This window comes from Equus quagga, chromosome 8 (genome assembly GCF_021613505.1).
Source record: "Equus quagga isolate Etosha38 chromosome 8, UCLA_HA_Equagga_1.0, whole genome shotgun sequence".
Classification (NCBI taxonomy): Eukaryota; Metazoa; Chordata; class Mammalia; order Perissodactyla; family Equidae; genus Equus; species Equus quagga.
Window position 1 is genome coordinate 31,897,928 of NC_060274.1, and position 13,953 is coordinate 31,911,880.

The window sequence follows — 13,953 nt, forward strand, 5'->3', positions numbered from 1 at the left end:
GCTGCGGCGCCGCCGCCCCGCGCGCACCCCGCGGCCGAGCCCGGGTCGGGGGGCCGGGGCGTGCGGGGCGGAGGGTGGGGGAAGACCCGGGAGAGGCGCGGCCTAGGGCCGGAGGAAGGGTGGGCTTTCCCGCAGAGTTGCCGCTAGAGGACGGAAAGTTTTTGCATGCAGCCCTTCCAGCGTGTCCTTGCCTCGCCGGGTCCCTGTCGCCCACGGTGGGGCGCCCCCGCGGGGATCCCCGCGGCTTAGAGGGGAGGAGCCGAGCAGGTTTGCACCCCACCGCCACGACCGCCCCAAGCCAAGGAAGGGACCCTGGGGACCTCTCTTCCCAGCCGCCACCCCCTTCCCCCTGTCTTTTTCACGGAGGACCTCGGATCGTGGAGGACTCTGCGGATGCCACTGGGAGCTGAGACCAACGCGCAGGTGGAAGTGGTCCCCAAAAGCAGGTGAGTTCGGGGCGAGAGGGACTGCCTTCCCATCTCAGGCTGCGGGACATGCAAAGCTCAAAACGCAGCGCCCGGTGCCCCCCGCTTCTCCGCGCGATGCGTACCTCCGGCTCTCGGAAAACCGCTGCGTAGACTTTGCTCCAGGATCACGAGAGCGAATTCACCGGCTCTCGGAAGATGACGCCTAGCGGGCCAGGCCCCTGGAGCAGTTTCCAGCGCTCCCTACCGAGGGACCGGGGTGGCTCGGGTTAGCGCATGCAGCCTGCCGCCAGGAATCTGATTCCTGGGAGAAGTCACCGCAGGCTTGAGCGCTCCAGGCAGTTAGAAAGGAAGCGTTAGATTTCCTCCGGATTTTGGACTTTTGATGCTTTAATTGAGACGACCCACCACCACCACCACCACCCCAGGAGTAGGCGACAAAGGTCTTAAAAGGTCTTCTGGTATCTCTCTCTCTCCTTTTTTAAAAATCCTTTTGTTTACTAGGAATTACCTAAAGCATAAGGACACCCCCCACCCCCAATCGATGTATTTGTCCTCTGTTTCCCCAGCTCCCTTTTAGTTCTCACCACTTTTGTTTCTGCCCCATGGCTGAAGCGCACAGATCTGAAGTTGTTCTGTCCTGAGTTCTGCCCTGGCTTTGCGGTCTAATGCCTCTGCCCGGGCGTCCTCAAAGCCAGGGTCAGCATGGGCCACGAAGGAGGAGCTGCGGACTGGTCTTCAGTTGTGATGTTTGTGTGAACGGGCTTGTTTTTTGTTAGACCCGGATAAGTTTCATTTGCCTTCGCTCTCTTTGAAAGGGTTCTTATATGGGAACCACTAAGTGGCCAAGGTACCAGTGGGTGGAGAATTATTACTTTAAAGATTAGTGGTGTTAACAAATAGTTATTACTTATTGACCTCTTATGCTATGCTAGACACTGTGCTTGGCAAATCCATCCATCCATCCATCCATCCATCCATCCATCCATTCATCTTGTCAACAAATATTGCCTGTCATGGACCAGCTGGCCTCAGCAGAGGAAGACAAATGAGACCCAGCCCGGCTCCTGTGGAGGTGCATTCTGGTGGTGCCTGTGGAAGAAGGAAGGTGTGAAGCTTATCAGTAGCTTGGGAGAACAAGACATGTGCCCAGTTCCTGCCCAGGGCAGTGAAGGGTGTCTCTCCCAGAGCTGTGCCTGTTCATCTGTTCATAGGAGGGACTGAAATCTAGTTTGGAGGGAGCAGAAAACGTGTCGCAGAGAAGATGGGATCTTCCTTGCGTCTTGGAAATTGGGAAGGATTTATAATGGTAAGCTGAAGACTGGTCTTGCCAAGCGAGGGAAGTGATGGTGTTGGAGGCTTCAAAATGAACACGAGTGTGGTGCGTTTGGGTGTTGAGTGTGGTTTACCTGGGATGATGGGTTTGTATATTCATGCCTGGGTCAAATTATGGACGGCACCGAATGGCATCCTAAAGAATTTGGGTTTTGTTTGATAGTGGGGAGCCGCTAAAGGGGCTTTCTGCAGCATAGGGAGAAGTCAAATGTGACTTAGAAAGATTACTCTGGCCTTGGTGTCCAGGACATGTTGGACTATGGAAGCTGGTTAAAAAAGTAGCGCTGTGGTATCATAGTGTGAAGAAATGAAGGCCTGAACTTGGTGGTCCCATACAGGTGGGGAAGAGGAGACAGGTATGAGAATAAAGCACCTCATCAGAGGATATGTTGCATGGCTGGATTTGGGGAAACAGAGAGAGAGAGAGCTGGGAGGGATAAGTAATTCCATCCTGGGTCATTTTCCCCTTCCCCTGCTGCTTTCTGATTTTCCTCCCACTTCGGTGTTAATTTGTCTGTTGTTGTACATGCAAAGGAAGATGTGGGTGGCAGCCTCTAAGATGACCCATGATCCCCACACCCTGGTATTCTTGCCCTTGTGTGATCCCCTCCCTTTCAGTGTGGGCTGGACCTAGTGACTTGCTTCTGACAGATAGACTATGGCAAGTGATGGGGTGTCACATCCGAGAAGACTGCGGCTTCTGACTTGCTCACTCGTGTTCTCACCGGCTTGCTTTAAGGGAAGCCCACTGCCATGTTGTGAGCTGCCCTATGAAGAGGCACACATAGCAAGGAACTGAGGGAGGCCTCTGGCCAACAGTCGGTGAGGAACTGAGGCCTTCAGTCCAAAAGGCTGTGAGGTGCCGAGTCCTGTCAACAGCCATGTGAGTGAGTTTGCAAACTTATCCTCTTCCAGTTGAATCTTAAGATGAGACCACAGCCTTGGCCCACACCTGTGAGGGTCCGTGAGGCACAGGCACCCAGCTAAGTCATGCCGCATGCCGCACCCACATACACTGTGAGATAATTAGTGTTGGTCATTTTAAGTTGTTAAGTTTGGGGACAACTTGTTACATGGCAATGCATAACTAATACAGAAGGGTTTGGGTGTAAACTGATTGGATAACAAAAAACTTACTAGAAAAATGAGTTTAATGAAGAAAAAGTCTGAGCAGCGTTCCCTTATTCCTCTTTTGAGCCTCCTGTGAAATGTGTATCATACTTCTCGGAAATTCTTTGCCAGCTTTGTGGGACCGGTTTACACTAGTATCTCCTAGAGGCTGAGTTTTGTAACTTATCTTTGTCTTTTGAGTACTCAGGTTTTTGCATTTAAACTCAGTCACTACTTTGTAGAAAGCATTCTCCAACAACAATGTCGTGATGTCACTGTTAGAAACAAGTCTTTACTGATAGCCATGCCGCCACAGTGGTGGCTGTTACACCCCTGCCCTCCTCGAGGTGTCCGGAGAGAACAGTATGAAAGGACTCAAGCCCAGTGGCTGGGAGTCAGTGACTTGAGCTTCCAGAGCATTCCAGAAAATTCTGTCTCCTCTCCCAGGAGCCACTTTAAACCACTCAAAAAATCAAAGGTGGCTTGTCAGAAGTGAGGGCACCTCAGTTGCAGAGAAACAAGGCAATGATTCAATATTGTCACATCAATTTACTGCCCCAGCCGAGTCTCTCAAGTAGAGGTTATTTCTGCACAACACCCTGAGGATGGTTGAGGATGGTGTGGCAGCCTGAATATCACTCCCTTCTCGCTGGGAGGCTTTTCACTTGCAACATGGTAAAGTATGGCCTGGAATCCAAAAGTGATTAAGCATCTCTACAAAATAAGACTTTGGATACATTGCCATGATTAGCTGATAATCAGAACACGTATACGTTGTTGCAGTTAGAGTTATGGAATATAATGGTAAAGTTTCTACTCTAAGCCTTCCACAGTTTCTCCACTGACTAGAGAGAGAATGGTACCAACTTTGTGAAACTATAGCCCACTTGTGACTTTGGAAATATGGATGACATGGCTGTCAATGAAATTACCCCGCGGGGAGCCAGAGAATGAAGAAAGCATTGTCGTCAAACCTACTAGAATTTTACACTTGATTTTAGATGAAAGCTGGGGTCCATCGGAGTAGTGTTCAGGTCAACATGGTGCATATATATTATATATACACTTCTATACCTTATAACTATGGATATATATATGTCAACTATGTATATGGCAAATTTATTGCAGACTTGAATTCCTTTTGGTAGTAAATAGCTACGAATACTGTTAGTGACAACGAGAATCTTATACATTCTTAATAGGAATAAATTGACCTGCAAAACAGTAATTTAAAGCCTGTTAGTATACTGTCAATGTGATAAAACTGTCTAGCAACAGTATAACACCTTCTTCCCCTCGTGATTAATGTTTAGGAAGATAAAAGGGATGTAAATATTTTTATTGTTTTATTATCTTTCTCAGAAAAGTGACAGTGGTTGGGTTTAATTAAAAAGGAGACTCTCCCGCAGACCAAATAAAGAAATCCATTCAACTGAGATGACAATGGAAAATGTCTATTTAATTTGAATAACACCTGCTTCTGTGGAAATGTGCATCTCATACGGAGCCTGCGTTCCCTTCGTCTGGTTCCTGTGCTGTTCCACCACATTATTGAAAAGAAGAGAAGAGCGAATATTAGCTCTCTCATTTGAGGATATTAAACTCCTCCTGGGGTCGAGGCTCTGTGTGTGCACCCCACTTCCTACCTAGGCTGCTGTCGGGAGGTTCCTAGAGGTGACGAGGAGAAAATGACATGTTCCGTTCAGAGGAGGCATCTCTGAAATTCTTTGATGTTTGCCTTAATTGAATCCATCTACCCCATCTGCCACTCTACTCTCTAAATTTATTTCCCTAACCCACTCTCTCTGAGAACTGTGATTGGAGGGGAAATTTGTTATGTATGATGTTACCTTTTATGCAGGCTCCCTGCATCTGGAGGGCACGTGTGCTGCCTGCCTGTTCCGCCCCCTCCCGTGCCGGCTTCGATAAATGACCCCTAGGAGCAACAGGAGTAAGAAAGAAAACAGGAATTCCAGGCTCTGGGCTACTGGTTTCAATATGAGCTCCTAGCCATGGGCCCGGTCTGAATATACATGGACTCTATTAATAAACATAACTACAGAACATGAAATTTGCATTCTGACTGGGGCAGAAAAGCCAAAATGGGAGTGCGTTATCTCGAGGGAAAGCTGCCTTGAGCCCCGCCCCCCGGGAGATTCTCCTCTGACTATGACCACTTGGGGCTCCCTGGAGCTACTCTGATGCTGTGGGTTGCCCCGAGGGTGGCCGAGCCAGCCCGTTCCTAACCTCGCTCCTTCTCTGGGCTTAGGCAGGAGAGAAGATAGCCTCTCTTTAGCATTGTTGTAGAAATCACTTTTGGCCCATAACCTAAATGTAAATACAGATTTAACATTAACATAAGTACAAATTTAGCATATTAATTGGACCAGAGCCTGTCCAGCCCTCCAAACTGTTTTGTGTTGAGGACGCAATGCAGGTGGGGGCCAGAGCACAGGACTGAGATGGGCAGGCATGAGTTAGAATTGCTCGTCAGCCATTTGCCTCAGAACCTTTCTTAATCCATAGGAACCTTGGTTTCCTCGTCTGTTAAATGGGTACTAAGGCTCTTCTCTTCGTGTTATGAGCATTGCAATTCTGGGTATTGAGCCCCCAGCAGAGGGTCGGGCGCACAGTGCACAATTGTAACGTTTGCTGTGGTTATTACTTTAATTGCAATGCCTCGTTTCGACCAGCCAGGAACAGGCTGACCCTCTGACGCCAGGAAGGCTCATGTGGTTGCTTCTGACCAACGTCCTTCTCCTTAGAATGGAAATGAATGCTCTTCTCTGTCCTTTGTGTGGGGCCACCGCCCCTGCGCCAGTGTTGGAGATCTCTGTCTGAAACTTCCTCTTGACGAGGTCTTCAGGCCCTTGTGCATGGAAGACCCTATAAGACCTTTTGGTTCCGCCAAGGGACTGCCACATCCTAAGTCTGGTCGGGACAAAGCTGCCTTCTCGTGGCAGTGGCAACAGCTGTCCTAATCATTTTCTTCTGAAAAAAATTTTATTTTCTTTTGTAAAAGAAACCTAATATTGAATTCTAAAAATCACGTATGAGTGTGTTCTCAGGAGACAGTGAAACTAAAGAGAAGGAGATAATTCCCTTTTGCCTCAGATTCGCCTCGAATGGGGTCACTCTCTTGTCGTGGTCACTGTCATCCCCCCAGGTCTGGAAACGTGTTTTCATATCGTCTTCTGTGCTTTTACCTACCGTATATATTTATCATTACAGGTCCAGATGATGTTGCTGTGTATGTTCTTCTTCTTTTTTCTTTTTTTTACATGAATAGCATCATTTTGTGGATTTAAAAAAAAAATCCCTGGTTGAGAAAGAAGCCTTGCATGAGCGTAAACAAGGCTGACAGGTGCCACAGACCATTTTTTGGATATTTTCCTGCAACTTTCTTTTTTCACAGAAGCCCTGCATGTCATTCTTTTAAACTGCTGCATAGTATTCCATAAAAAGGTCCAATCTGTCTATCTGTTATCTTATTGATGGACATTTAGGTTTCTGGTTTTACAAAAAATAAGGCGGTCAAAAATATTTATTTTATATATGTTCCTTGGGCACATGAGGGAGTATTTCTCCCCAAAAGTAGAATTGCTGGGTATGTGCACTTTGGATTCTCATAGCTCTCCACGCTATCTTCTGATGCAGCTGACTAACTTATGCTCCCCCCAGCGGCCCTGGAATGGGTCTATTTCCTCACGTCCTAATTAAGACTCAACATTTTCAAACATTTTGATTTTTGCCAATATCACATTAAAAAATATTCTTTAATTTGTATTTCCCCCATTTCTAGTATAGATCTGGGCATTTGTTCTTGCACTCGTATTTTCACTCTGTAAATTGCTATTGGTATCTTTTAATGATTTATTACTGGCATTTTTGGGTCTTTTTATTGATTTTTTAGGAATTCTCTATACATTCTAGAGTTAGATCTGTTTGAAAAGAAGGTGATTTTCCAGCTGGTTGCTTTTCTTCTTTTCACCTTGCTTACGGCGTCTTTTCCACACACCTTTTCCCCATCTGGATGTGGTTGGATGTATCAGGATTTCTCCTTGAGGCCTTTTGCTTTCGGCATCTTGCTTAAGAAGATCTTCTCTTCTGTAAGGTCATAAAACATTTTCTTATATTTTTCCTTTATGCGTTGTAGGTTTTTATTTTTACATTTAGATCTCAGACCTTTTTGGTTAATTGTGTGAGGTAAAAAATTAATTTTTGATCTTTTCCCAAACACATTTCCAGTTTTCCCCAGGCATATATTGAGTAGTTTATCCCTCCGTAGAGAGCCATCATATACTCACTTCCCAAACACACGGGTCTGTCTCTGAGCTCCCTTTTCTGTTCCACTGCTTGAATTGTCTTTTCCAGCACCAATTCCATGGTTTTAATTACTCTTGCTTTATAATATGTTTTGCTGTCTGTTAGAAAAAAATGTTTCTTTTCCATTATAGGTTTAGAATACTCTGTCTTAGTCCCTTTGGGTTGCTGTAATAAAGTATCACAGACTGACTGGCTTATAAACAACAGGAATTTACTTCTCACAGTTCTGGAGGCCGGAAGTCCAGGATCACGGTGCTGAAGATTCGGTGCCCAGTGAGGGCTTTCCGGTTCATAGACGGCACCTCCTTCCTCTGTGGTGGGAGTGGCCAGCTGGCTCTGTGGGGTCTCTTTCATAAAGGCACTGATCCCATTCATGAGGGGTCCCCCTGCGGGACCTAATCACCTCCCAAAGGCCCCACCCCCTGATATCACCACCTTGGGTCTTAGGATTTTAATGTATAAATTTGAGGGGGTGGGGAATCGCCATGTAGACCATAGCACTATGTCTTTAAAGAAGTATTTTTTTTATTCCTGAGAAGTATGTTCTATGTGTCATTGTCCAACATTTGTCACAGGACATCTCCTGATGGCACTGGGCCGTGTCAGGAAGGTCACTGGAAACCGAACTTCACTTCACGCTCACAGGGCACCAGTACCATACAGGCGGGCCAGTGGCCACAGCCAGCGTGGATGCGATGACAGCCTCCCCTGAGGGGAATTCCCAAATCAGGCATCTCAGACTTGGGAAATGAATTGTTGGGAGACGCTGTCTTTCAAGATCTGAAAAGGCCGACCCCTGTGCGTGGTGGTGGAGACTCCGTGTGGATATTCCCATCTGTTGGTCATCCCAGAGGGAGAAGGACGAGCTGTGAAAAGTGAAGGTGGACGGGAGGAGGGGCAGGCCTGAGACGGGCTGGGCCCTGGACCTCCCAGAGAGCCAGCACCGAAGGTCTCCCCCAGTGGTGGGAACGAGGCAGGTGAGAGGCTGTTGTGGGCTGGGAGCCGGGCCAGGGAGCGTCCATAGGGGAACCTGTCTGGGACGACCTAGGTATGACTCTGGAATCCTTCAAACCCAGTGTCCAGTCGTAAGGTTCTCTGTGTCGTCATTTCTCTTGCTTCTGTCAAGTTTTTAAATGACCTGGTCTTAGATAGCTGTGCTGTGGGAAATTAAGTTTGGGGCTTATACTTATATGGCAGCCTCAGTAGGCAGGTTGAAAGTTGCCAGCCTTACTTCATGCCAGCCTTGTGTGGTAACAGCACCGTTATTCCAGAGAGGGGTGCTGTCCCCAGACTCCAGGAGGCGGCCAGGTGCCAGGTGAGCAGAGGGATGCCTACGCTGTGATGGCTCAGGTCCCTAACCCTTTCCTCCAGCCCCAGCCTGATCCCCTCAAAGGGAGGAAATCCTGAAAACGAGAGGCCAGAGTTTGGGTTATATTTGTATGACAGGAAGGAGAAGCCTAGTGCCTTTAAGGTCATGAAACAATTGTTGCAGAACTTAGAGCTAGGCTGGGGTCTCCATTGTCTGGAGGTCAGCTTGCTTATAGATTACACTTCCTGAGAACGATGCTAAGGCTGTAAATGTAAATCTCCATGTGGACCAGCGGTTCTCAACCAAGAGCGAGTCTGCCGCCTTCGCCCTCCCCCACTCCACCCCGAGGACATTGGCAACGTCTGGAGACATTTTTGGTTGTCATGACCGGGGGTGAGGTACCACTGGCATCTAGTGGGTAGAGGCCACGGATGCTGGTAAACATCCCACTGTGAGATGCACAGGACGGCCCCCAACAACGAAGATTTATCCCCAAAATGGTAGTCATGGGATTGATGTAGGCCAATTCATTGCAGGTTTCCTTTATTTTTTCATTTCCAGAGAATGAACGCCTGACCCTCGTCAGCCACTTTGCCATCGTGGGCTGCTTTCATCACGCAGAAACCTAGCCAGGAGTGTGGTGGGAGCTGTGAGACCCTCCATCCCTATGAGAAAAACCCCGGGTCCTTTTGCTTTCAATATATGAAGGCCAAATTATGTTATCGGATGGATACTATTTGTGGAATCAAAGAAAATGTAAGCTCTCTAGCTTATGCATATAGTTGTTATGGGATAATCAGGTGCTTTGGTCATCTCTTTCTTCTCTGAATCCTTTACAGACTGTTGCTTTCCTATTTAAACAGGAAGGTTGATTGGGCTCAAACACCTGGCCAGGGCTACTGCATTGGTTGTGCACTGCACAATTGTGCCACTTTTAAGGGAGCACCATTCCCATCACAGACATCAGAGATTTATTGTGACAATTTTCTGGCAGATGGTACCCAAGTGGCTTGTTCTAACAAAATCGGGAACAGGAAGACAATTTTCTAACAGATGGAATTAAAATTTCTTGACGAAGGTGTGCCTTTTCCTAATGTTCACCAAGGTGCTGGATGGCCTGGCAGAAGGAAGGGGGTTGTTGATGACTCTCTGTGTATGTAAACAGTTCAACTGGGAGTTTCCCTTTCTGTTTGGACAGGAGTCACCCTCCCTCGCGGGTCATGTGTGTGATTGGAAGTGTTGTAGAGTGATGGCGGGGTCAATGAGTGCCTTAGAATCGGCAGATTTCCCGAGGAGACTCATGTGTGAGAAATACAGTGCCTTGAGTGATGGAATAAATAAAACGATCTTGGTATCTCGATTTGGTTCTTCACACTTCAATCATGGTTTAAGTCATCCTAAGTTTGGCTTGGAGGCAGAGACAGTGACATGTATATCATCTTAATGGATTTGGCAGTGGGAGGTGCAAAGAGTATCATCTCAATTATGGGTTGACCCATTGATTGATTGAGCAATGTGTGTGGCGTGGTTTGTGACTGATGCCAAGTAATGGCAGACGCTGGACTCTTCTGAGGGTGAGGGCAGATGTTGGACCATTGATCAACTGATGAGCTCCATGCGGGCCCCATACAGGGAGAATCAAAATACAAGTAAAATCTCGTAAGGCGGGTGTGATGGCATTGCAGTGTTAACAGAGATTGTCCGAGCTTTCATCCTTGGTACCCACAGAACTGTCTTCAATGCACAGACGCTGCTCTCCGCCGGAAGTGTTCCACTCTAACTTTGTTCTGAATCTTTAGTGTGTGCCGTTTCCTGGTGTTTTAAGGGAAGAAAGGCCTCACCAGTTGCCTCAGTTGAGCAGGCTTCAGTTTTTCCACCTTGCCAGCCAGGCACTTGGGCTAACCAAAAAAATAGTTTCTTATAATGCCTACTAACCACCCAAGTCTGAGTGGGGGTGGAGTATATGAAGGAATGACAGCCCCTATTTTAGACCAGGAGTAAGAGTCCTGACGGGCTGACCTTGCCTGGCCACATGTCAGATGACATAGCCTGTGAGGAGTTGCTTCCATGAGGAGCGTACAGTCTGGTTTGAGGGAGATGTCTGTGCAATCAACAAGCGAAGAGAAGGATAGCCCACAAGAAGGTGCCAATCTGAGCTGCAGCTAGGCGATGCTGTGGGTGTCTGAGCAGACAGGCTCCTGTGGTGGGCGGTGAAGGCTTGGGAGAGAGGAGAAGTTTGAGCTGGGCCGGGAAAGACTGGCAGGCTATAAATAGCCAGTGGGCAGCTGGATGGATGGGGACAGTGGTCATCTTAAGGGAGAGCCTCGGGTCACATAGATAATAGTTCCTGAAACACAGCCCTTAGTGGAAAACGGGTAAGTCACACGGGGGGATTTGGAATCCAGGAGGGTTTGAAGGTGTTTCACAGGGTTTCCGAGATTGAAATCTGTATGAGATAAGCTGCCTAATGATGCTGTGTGTCTTAATCAAGTGGCACAGTTCTTTGAGAAATGCTTTTTATCAAGAACACGTCTCTAGAATTATGGCTCTGTGGATCCAAATGAGCTAAATAGGGGAGAAACTTGAACTCTTCAAGGTTCTTTAGCCATCTGGCCAGCATGGTTAACAGTTGTACCAAGCTGTACAGACGAAAGGGCAGTTTCTGTGTTTGTGGGCCTCTGACACTCCAGCACTGGGTCATTTTCAAAGACATGTTGCGCCGGCTGTTCATTCTTAGCAGGCTGACCAGTCGGCTGAGTGGTCCTTGGGAGTCCAGGATTATGCAAAATTATTAATAGTTTCCCCTTCAGTCTCAGAAGTGTCCTGGTTTGGGTGATAAATTATATGGCTACCCTAATTCTAAGGAATCCACATTGGACGTTTTTGGCTTGCTCTGTGAATCCTCAGTGGCCCAAAGGGCTGCTTCTAGCTTCAGGGCTCTAGCCCACAGGTGCATTCTGTCTTTTTGAAATGGTTGTATTTTTTCACTTGCATATAAAGTAATCTTTGCAAAAAATCCAGAAGAAAGACAAACAGCATAAATAAGATGAGTTATCATAAACCTAGAAATGTGTTAATATTTCGATATATATGCATATATCTATATCTATGGATCTATCATATATTTATATATTTTTAGGTCCCCAATCTCCAAACCAAGCCACTTTACTTGGAGTAGCATTCCGTCTATATGTATATACATATGGATGAGCCAGTCCTGGTGGTCTAGTGGTTAAGATTCCGTGGAGCACGGCAGCTCAGGTTCGATTCTGGTCAGGGACCCACACCACCCGTCTGTCGCTTGTCACACTGACAGCTGCGTGTTGCTGTGATGCTGAAACCTATGCCACTGGTATTTCAAATTTCACCCATGGTGGACAGGTTTCAGCAGAGCTTCTAGACTAAGACAGACTAGGAAGAAGGACCTGGCCACCCACTTCTGAAAAACTTGGCCATGAAAACCCCATGAATAGCAGCGGAGCATCATCTGATACAGCGCCGGAAGATGAGAGGAGAGGATGGCGCAAAGAGACCAGGCAGGTTCTGCTCTGCTGTCCACAGGGTCACTGGGAGTCAGAATCCGCACCATGGCACTAACGACAAAGGTATGGATACTACATGATGTTATATATTTAGAACTATGTAATAACATAGGCAATATAAATAGATAGAATCACCTTTTTAAATAGTCACTTTTAAAGACTGCATAGTATTCTAGTGAATGGTTCTTAAAATGTGATATATTTAAATCCTCAATTTTGGGCATTTAGGGTTTTCTTTAATATATTATTAACAATGTTGTAGTAAATGTTTTCTGTAACTAAATCTTTTCACACGTTGATGATTATTTAGGACGCTTTCTTGTAAATGAAATTAATAAGTCAAAGGGGATATGCATTCAACATTTGGGAATTGTCATACTTAGCCAGTGTGTGGGAATTCCCACTTGTGGCCTCATCTGCACTGTATCTATCCTTCTTTTTCATCTTCCAGTCTGATAGGAAAGAATTTTCATCCTGTGGTTATTTCAGATGTATCTCTGATTATTGGTGATTCATATTTCTTTTTTAACAAATTGCTCATTTTTCTATTAGAGTGTTCACTTTTCTCTTATTGAATTGTGAAAGCTCTTTATATATTAAAGTAACCCTTTGTGTTATAAGTTGCAAGATTTTTTCTTAGTTTACTATTTGTCTTTTGACTTTATTTATCTGTGTGCATGTGTATGTGTATATTCAGAAGTCTTTATACTTTTTAGACAGTTACACCCATCAGTCTTTTCCTTTATGGAGTTATGTACTTTTTTAAAGGACCAGGTTTTCAACGAAACTAACCTGAGAAATTTTCATAATCTTATCTGCTGCTCTCAAGCCCTTGGGCTCCTTGTTTCAAACTTTACAGTGTTGGGCGTTGTAGATGGATGAGGCAAACTTTCTGTTTCTGTTTTTGTGGTTCAGTGTATCTCCCAGAAGAGCTTTATTCACTTTACAAATTCAGAGATAAGTTCCTGCAAGTAAGAACTGGTGATGCGCATTTTTTTCCCTCAACCACAGAACAGGTATGCCTCCCTTCATGAAAAGCTGTAATGGGAGTGAGAAGGGACGGGTTTGTTTAGATTCTTTGCAGAGTGAATCATTGTTGCATTGATGTGCTTTATAATTGCACTCGTGTGTTCTCAGGAAAACTGCAGCACCAATGCAAGGTTCTAATACACAGTCAAGGAAATGCCACAGCCTGTCGTTGCTCCCCCAGAGTGAGCAGCTTCCCCTGGGATGGCGTCCCTGGGCTTCACGGCACAGTTCCTACTCTGCGGTAAGGACAGCGCTCCAGGCAAATGCAGGCCGAGTTCCAGCTGGGACCGTGGTGGGTGAGCTTGTATCTGGGCCTCTACCCTAGTCTGCCAGGTTGAGCCAAAGTGAGCCTCGAAGACACCTTCTTCATCTTTCCAGTTAGACCTGAGCATCCTGCTTCCTCCTTGGCCCTCTCACGTGCCTATTTGGCCCTCTCAGTGTTTATTCTAGGAGTGGGGAGAGAAGAGGATCCTCCCCCACTTACAGACATCATGGACGTCCACGTGGTTGTCCTCAACTTCCCCCGCTTCTATCTGAGGCCCTTGTTACTGTGAGGTGAGGGAGGGAGGTCTTGACCACCAGTGAGGGTTGAGTGTAAGATCAATGATCACCACCACCGTGATGCTGAGATAGGACCACACCACTGTGATGCTGAGATAGGACCACCACCACTGTGATGCTGAGAGAGGACCACACCACCATGATGCTGAGATAGGACCACCACCACTGTGATGCTGAGATAGGACCACACCACTGTGATGCTGAGATAGGACCACCACCACTATGATGCTGAGAGAGGACCACACCACTGTGATGCTGAGATAGAATCACCACCACCATGATGCTGAGATAGGACCACATCACTGTGATGCTGAGA

General features: G+C 46.6%; 1 protein-coding gene and 2 long non-coding RNA genes across 15 annotated transcripts in view; 2 read left to right on the top strand and 1 right to left on the bottom strand.

The window, feature by feature from the left end:
- The window catches only part of ATXN7L1 (ataxin 7 like 1), a 221,582-nt gene extending 220,240 nt beyond the window's left edge, over positions 1-1,342 (bottom strand). For all 4 annotated transcript variants that reach the window (XM_046670759.1, XM_046670758.1, XM_046670756.1 and 1 more), the window contains exon 1: positions 551-1,342. The gene's annotated coding sequence lies outside the window, so the exon portion shown is untranslated. The remainder of the gene's footprint in view (positions 1-550) is intronic.
- LOC124244266 (uncharacterized) lies at positions 7-11,927 on the top strand. 3 transcript variants are annotated; one of them, XR_006889931.1, is made up of 5 exons: positions 7-446; positions 1,361-1,734; positions 7,772-8,173; positions 9,067-9,261; positions 11,645-11,880. It is a non-coding gene; the product is annotated as an uncharacterized LOC124244266 (long non-coding RNA). The 3 variants fall into 3 exon arrangements; XR_006889932.1 differs by lacking the exon at positions 11,645-11,880 and adding an exon at positions 11,887-11,927 and having other exon boundaries at positions 7,772-9,261; XR_006889930.1 differs by having other exon boundaries at positions 7,772-9,261.
- Positions 11,928-11,978: 51 nt separating this feature from the next.
- The window catches only part of LOC124244265 (uncharacterized), a 19,312-nt gene continuing 17,337 nt past the window's right edge, over positions 11,979-13,953 (top strand). For 6 of the 8 annotated variants that reach the window (XR_006889921.1, XR_006889922.1, XR_006889929.1 and 3 more), the window contains exons 1-3: positions 11,979-12,110; positions 12,963-13,063; positions 13,185-13,317. This is a non-coding gene — a long non-coding RNA (uncharacterized LOC124244265). The remainder of the gene's footprint in view (positions 12,111-12,962; positions 13,064-13,184; positions 13,318-13,953) is intronic. The other 2 variants (XR_006889923.1, XR_006889927.1) reach the window with 2 other exon arrangements.